At 36.2% G+C, this 7,342-nt stretch overlaps 1 long non-coding RNA gene across 1 annotated transcript; it reads right to left on the reverse strand.

Annotated features, from left to right (window-relative positions):
* Positions 1-585: 585 nt before the first annotated feature.
* On the reverse strand, positions 586-2,817 carry LOC147866121 (uncharacterized). The gene is made up of 2 exons (XR_015529557.1): positions 2,450-2,817; positions 586-1,208 (listed from the first exon to the last, which is right to left on the reverse strand). It is a non-coding gene; the product is annotated as an uncharacterized LOC147866121 (long non-coding RNA).
* Positions 2,818-7,342: the final 4,525 nt, after the last annotated feature.

Here is a 7,342-nt window from a genome sequence, read left to right on the forward strand (position 1 = left end):
ATTTCTGTATCATCTCGTTTTTTGGTATAACTTATCCCGCGTAATGTTTTGCAGAATCGTTACAAGGATTAGCAGTTTTCGGAAATTTCAGATGCTGCAGACCTATAGGCAGTTTCCCCCAATCAGGACATTGAATTACTTGCGGAGGTCTGCACAGCATTTTGTATTTGGATTAATGCTTCTCATTACTGCATATATATATATATATATATATATATGTGATCTTTAACGCAGGCCATATGGAATGACATCTGCAGAGTTTTTCATTTGCGAGCGGAGAATCAGAAATGACCACATATATAGAAAAGGGCAGATTTTTAGTTACAAACAGGAACATTATAGAACAATATTCTGAGATGACCACATATATAGAAAAGGGCAGATTTTTAAATTACAAACAGGAACATTATAGAACAGTATTCTGAGATGGGAATCGGAAATGACCACAAAGCAAAAAAAGAAAAAGAAAAAAAGGAGCAGATTTTTTAGTTAGAAAAAAGAAAAAGTGAGGAAACATTATAAAACAGAAACAGAAACAGAAAACAAAGGAAAAGAAAATGCTCCATGCACAAGAGCATGGTATTGTACGAATCTCCTTGAGATCAGACAGACAATATTATCATGATCTTCACAGAAACACACACATAAATGTGTATATATATATATATATATATATATGTATATACATTTACATATGAAGCTACCATAGCTTCACAGGCAATCAAGCACCTTCATCACCACTATCATCACCATCATCATCATCACCACAATCATCACCATTATCATCATCACCATCATCATCACCATCATCATCACCATGGCAGCTCCCACATGCACCATCACCATCACTCCAACCCTGTCCATCCTCCTCCTCGTCCTCCTCGTGATGTGCGGACATTACCCGCCGGCCGCCCTCGTGGCCGCGCAATCTCGGGCCATATCATGCTCCAGCGTGACCCGCGCCATGGCTCCGTGCACGCAATTCCTCGCCACGGGTGCCCCTACACCATCGGCCTCCGATGCTTGCTGCGATGGGGTTCAAGCCGTGACGGCCATGGGGAGCACGAGAGAGGACCGGCAATCCATCTGCAGCTGCCTAGTCAGCGCGGCCACGGCCAATCCCGGGGCGACACCTATACCTTCGGCCGCCACGGCCCTCACCACGGCCTGCGGGGTGCCATTCCCTTACACCCTCACCCCCAACACACCTGTGGACTGCACTAGGTCTCTACCATATCCCCTCCCTCTCTAGCTCCACATCCTCTTGCATTGCAAGAAAAAAGACATGAACACATTCTCTGCATTCATTGCAAGGAAAAACAATTCCATGCATTTAAATGCACAAGGTCTCTACCAAATCCTCCCTCATAGCTCCACATTCTGTTTGCATTCATTGCAAAGAAAAACTATTTCATGCATTTAAATGGACAAGGTATCTACCAAATCCTCCCTCATAGCTCCACATTCTGTTGCATTATTACAAGGAAAAACAATTTCATGTATTTAAATGCACAAGGTCTCCACCATATCCTCCCTCATAGCTCCACATTCTGTTTGCATTCATTGCAAAGAAAAACTATTTCATGCATTTAAATGCACAAGGTCTCTACCAAATCCTCCCTCTAACTCCACATTCTCTTGCATTATTGCAAGGAAAATTCATGCATTTAAAAGCACAACGTCTTCCAATCCACATTCTCTGCATTGCAAGGAAAATTCATACATTTGAAAGCACAAGGTCTTCCCATTCTCCCTCAAGTTCCACATTCTGTTGCATTATTGCAAGGAAAAAATTCATATATTAAAAATGCACTAGGTTCTACCAAACCCTCCCTCTAGCTCAACATTGTGCGCATTGCAAGGAAAAAAAACTCATACATTTAAATGCACAAGATTCTACCAAATCCTCCCTCATAGCTCCACATTCTCTTGTATTGCAAGGAAAAAATTTCATACACTTAAAATGCATCAGCAGTTGCTTCATGATCACTCACTAGGACTTAAATCTTTTTAATGAACTTCAAGAAGGCTAGAGAGCTTTCCAATCCATATCTCTTTTAGTTTACAAGACCAAGAGTAAGTAAGGAAGGGGTTAATGAAGGCTAAAGTAAAGGCATAACACCCAAACATTATACATAGCTAATATCTAACTATTACCTAATCATGGGTTAATGGAAGCTAAAGTAAAGGCATAACACCTAAACATTATACATAGCTAATATCTAACTATTACCTAATCATGGGTTAATGGAGGCTAAAGTAAAGGCATAACACCTAAACATCATATATAGCTAACATCTAACTATTACCTAATCATGGGTTAATGAAGGCTAAAGTAAGGTATAATGCCTAAACATTATATACATATATAGCTAATATCTAACTATTACCTAATCATGGGTTAATGAAGGCTAAAGTGTGGCATAACACCTAAACATCTAACTATTACCTAATCATCAAGTGTCCATCTAAAGTTTACTAACTAAATGTTCCCATCACATTTGCAGGATTGAATGAGGCCATTGGCTACATTAATAATCATTTCCAGAAAATGGCACGAGTCGTCCCACTTGAACCACCCTTTCAAAAAGACCGTTAGTTCGTTCGTATTGAGTAATAATATATAAGAACTAAGCTTGTTTTATCCAACGTTGCCTTCATACATATACATATTCATGCTCCTTATGGTAACTAAATAATTCTCTCTTGTCAAGGTTTGCAAACTTGGTGGATAATGGAACTTCCCTCCCCTTTAGTATTATTAATATTGAGTTACATATATGGGTGTATTCAAACCTTTTACAAGTTTTTAATATATTGGGAACTTTTTAACATGGAGTTGGTCAAAGCTTCAAAACTAGAAAAGAAATCTACATGTGAATTCAAAGTTAATCTCAGATCGGCTTTATGAGTTGTACATTTTGGTTTAATTTTCTCGTTAGAAACGGAATCTAAGTGTTGAAACTCCTGAATTCCAATTCAATTGCGCGCTTAGTGTGTGAATGAGGGACTTGCATTCGGAAACTCTTGTTCGTAGCTGCCATTATTACGGAAATGTTCGTGAAATTATTTACCCAAATTGCTCATTTAAATGTAGTCCAACCATGAATTTACTATCATAATTATCATTAACATTAGGTCTCGTAGACCTCGACAATGTTCCAAGAATCAAATTTCCACTATTTTGAGCTCTAGATTCGTGGGTCACACTTGAATGTTGGTCATCTAAAGAGAATTACAACATGTTGAACCATGCTATGAAAAGGAGAACATAAAAAATCAAATCACACTTTTCTTTCATTTCTTTTGACGACATGTGCATGCCGAATAGAGAAATGAGTTTTACAACATATATGTGTGAACATGTGAATGAGCACTTGTACACACACATACAGACAAAAAATAAAAATAAAAATCAATATTTAATTTCTAAAATAAGTGCCTCTTTCTACTACGTACAATCATGTTTTCATTGGGTATGCCAATGTTTCTCTATTGAAGCACACGAATGACTTTCCCATTAGTACCTTCAATATTGGCGCATTGTTGACGAAAATACGAGAATGATCCTCCCTTTTGTGACCCGTCAACTAATCAACCGTCATGGAATATCTTGATTGCACCTACATTTAAAGAGTTAGATCTTATCTCTTATTGATTCTCCCTCCTTACTTAAATAATCATATGAAATATTAAATGATACAACCGTTTAGAGCATAGGGATTCCTACTTACTAATCAATATTGCACCTACATTTAAAGAGTTAGATATTATCTCTTATTGATTCTCCCTCCTTACTTAAATAATCATATGAAATATTAAATGATACAACCGTTTAGAGCATAGGGATTCCTACTTACTAATCAATTCAAGGTTCGTGATTTTTCTTAATTCAAATCTTATTCACAACACAACATATGATTTCTACTAAACTATGACGACACAACCAATACTTAAAGAAATGATCTATTCACATCTCATAAGGACATTCAGAGAATACTTCAAGTGATGGGCACTTAGTAACCTTTCTCTTTCTCTTTATGATATTGTGCACTTTGCAAATATATCTTAAGTTACTCCTTGATTGTGAGCAACAAATAGCATTCATAATGCCCTCACACTTTCTTGCTAAGTTTTGTAATTGTATTAGTTTCTTTCTCTCTTACAACATGAATGATATATTTCTACAAAGGCACTTAATGTTTCAAACAATCAAAATGTTTGATATCTAGGTTTCTCATTGGTTGACAAATAATGGAATAAATAATAGGAAAATGGGGAGAAAATGATTAAAGCGTGAGAATAAGAGTTTATGTTCACCACCAACCAAATAACATATGTAACATAGTGTTTTCTTTTCCAAATCCAATGATCCGGGCGAATATTTTTTGAAATAATGAGTTGTTCTTAGAGTCAACTTGGGAACCACAATCTAACAAGAACCAAGACCATTGTGTTGTCAAATGCTAACAAGAATTGTATGATAATTCCAACAACTACATGTACTTTACTTATTTCCATCATCTTTCAAGTACATAAACCTCTCAATATTTTTGGAGTCCCTCCAACATTTGATTTTCATTTTAGATATGACTATCATTTTAGGTCCCCAAATATAATACTTAATTAATTGCAATGCCTGGCAACATGTAAGTTAGCTACATGTACGAGTGATAACTCCTCATGGGAAGGCATAAGTATGCCATCTTCATGATTGGATGAACAAGACAACCAACTCCAAATTACGTTATTGTTGCATTTGAAGCAAACACACGATAAAGTCCATAGATATAGTTCTCCTTTCCTCTTTACAAACCCTTCTTGCATAGAAATATTAGGATGCATGTTTGGTGTAATGGAAGAACTTGAGATGGAAAAGTCCTCATTTTCGCTAGTCATTAATCACTAGAGTTAAATACACAAAATGGAATTTGGTGAAAATGGCGAGAGGGTTGTTGTGGAATTATTTTGAAGCAGATTTAGTTATTGTAACTTTTAGAACGATGAATGAAGACGGGGACGGAGGCAAATACAATTTTTCATGATGGTCTGAGGAATGTGTATATACATGAAAGTACTGAAAATGGAGAGGATTTTCATAGAAAATGGCGAGATGCTTTGATGTGGAAGTTTTTTTGAAGCAAACTTATTTATTTTCAGTTTTTAGAATGATGAGTGAAGATGGTGGCAGAGGCAAAAACAAGGTTTCATGAGGTTTTGAGGAGAGTGGATTCATTCTGGTCTTCTTTTTGTAGGTACAAAACTCGGGTGATGAATGGCAAGATGGTTGTAGTGGAAAATGAAGTTGATTTATTTTGAAAGGATGAGTGAAGATGGTGGTGGAGGCGGAGGCAAGGTTTCATGAGGGTTTGAGGAGAGGGGATTCATTCTGGTTTTTGTAGTTACAAGACTCGGGCAATGAATGGCAAGATGGTTGTAGTGGAAAATGAAGCTGATTTAATTTTAGAAGGATGAGTGAAGATGGTGGTGGAGGTAGAAGCAAGGTTTCATGAGTGTTTCAGGAGAGTGGATTCATTCTGATTTTTGTAGGTACAAGACTCGAGTGATGAATGGTAAGAGGATCTTGATGCAAAATGGAGAGATAGTTGATGTGGAAGTTTTTGAAGCAGTCTTATCTACTTTCAATTTTCAGAATGATGAGTGAAGATGGTGGTGGAGGTAGAAGCAAGGTTTTATGAGGATGAGGAGAGTGGATTAATTCTGCTTTGTGTATGTACAGGAAATTGTTGAAAATAGAGAGATACAGGACTCGGGCAATGACTGGCAAGATGGATGTTGTGGAAAAGGAAGCTGATTTATTTTTTAAAGGATGAGTGAGGATATTTTTGAGGGTTGAAGCAAAATGTCATGAGTGGATGAGGACAACTAATTTTTTCTTTGTTGTCTATACAAGAATTTCATGGAAAATGGAGAGATGGCTAATGTGGAAATATTTTGAAGCACATTTATTTGTTTTTAGTTTATCGAACGATGAGCGAAGATGGTGCTGGAGGTAGAAGCAAATTTGCATCAGGGTCTAAGGAGATTGGATTGAACTAAGTACCACCTTCCGTGGGTTACATGATCATGTCTCTATTGAGTAAAAAATATATTTCATATGATAGTTTGATATGTTATGACATTAAAATTTGCACCAACAAGATCAATATTTGATTATGAATGATCTTGCATACTTTAAATTTCATTACATCACTCAACCCAACTCTATTAATGAACAATTAAAGGTTCTTTAATTGGTATCAAGAAACAAGTTGTGTTAGTTGCTAGTCAACTTTTCTTTCATCAAGTTTGTGAATGTCATGACGACATACATTTTGGCCTTACAAGGATTTGAGCCCAAGACGTCTTGGTCTATATGTTAGACCTTTAACCATTATACTAACACATATGATGTATAGTTATAATAAATGTATTATTAGTTATTACAAGACATTTAGAGTATTCTAGAACATTCTAGAGTATTCCAGAACAATCTAGAGTATTCTAGAACATTCTAAGATATTCCATGATTATATTAAATATCATAAATATCTAAAATATTCTAGAACATTCTAGAATACTCCATAAGGACCTATAAATAGGTGTCTATTCATTCATAACAACTCATTCGGTTCAACACCAGTCATTGACGCATGAATATAGTGTTCTCATTTCACCTCATCTTGTTTCATTGATCTTCATTTCTATCTTCATACACTTGTGTCTTTCCTAGCTTCTTGGTGTGTTCGTGATAATGTATAGTGGAAAGGAGTGGAAAGGAACACTTTTGAGTAATTCTTTAGAAAGAGATACTTGTCTATTGAACAATCATTCAAGCACATGGGATGATGAGTGTTTTCAATTCTATACCATTTCAATACATTGGACATTCTCAATAGCTAGAAATGCATATTTGGATATAACTTATAAGTGGCTTTTATTGCATATTTCATGCATTAACATTACTTGATGCACGGTTTGGTTGGAGAAGACCTGTCTACACCGTTATTTTCATAGAATCCAAAGAGTTATTGGGCTAACCAATTCCAACATAACTTGAGCTTTGTTCTTAATAAGAGTTGAGTGGATATTGTCGATGGTGGAAAAAAAAATTCTTGTGCTTTTGTCACCAAAGTCATTCCCTCTTGATGTTTGTACCTGTCAACTAGGGCATGCCATGATAACCAACATACATTTCCCCACTTGATTGTGCCTTGCACATGGCATAATTGCAATAGGTGATTGGTCTCTTCCAATACTCACACATTCCCACTACCCATAACACCATCTCATTGACATGCAACAGATCATATTTGCAATAATGGTTGAACAATTAATGAAT

This window comes from Azolla caroliniana, unplaced genomic scaffold, assembly GCF_043228905.1.
Source record: "Azolla caroliniana isolate FFs.n. ecotype wild unplaced genomic scaffold, voAzoCaro1.0.p SCAF_3, whole genome shotgun sequence".
In the NCBI taxonomy this organism is placed as follows: domain Eukaryota; kingdom Viridiplantae; phylum Streptophyta; class Polypodiopsida; order Salviniales; family Salviniaceae; genus Azolla; species Azolla caroliniana.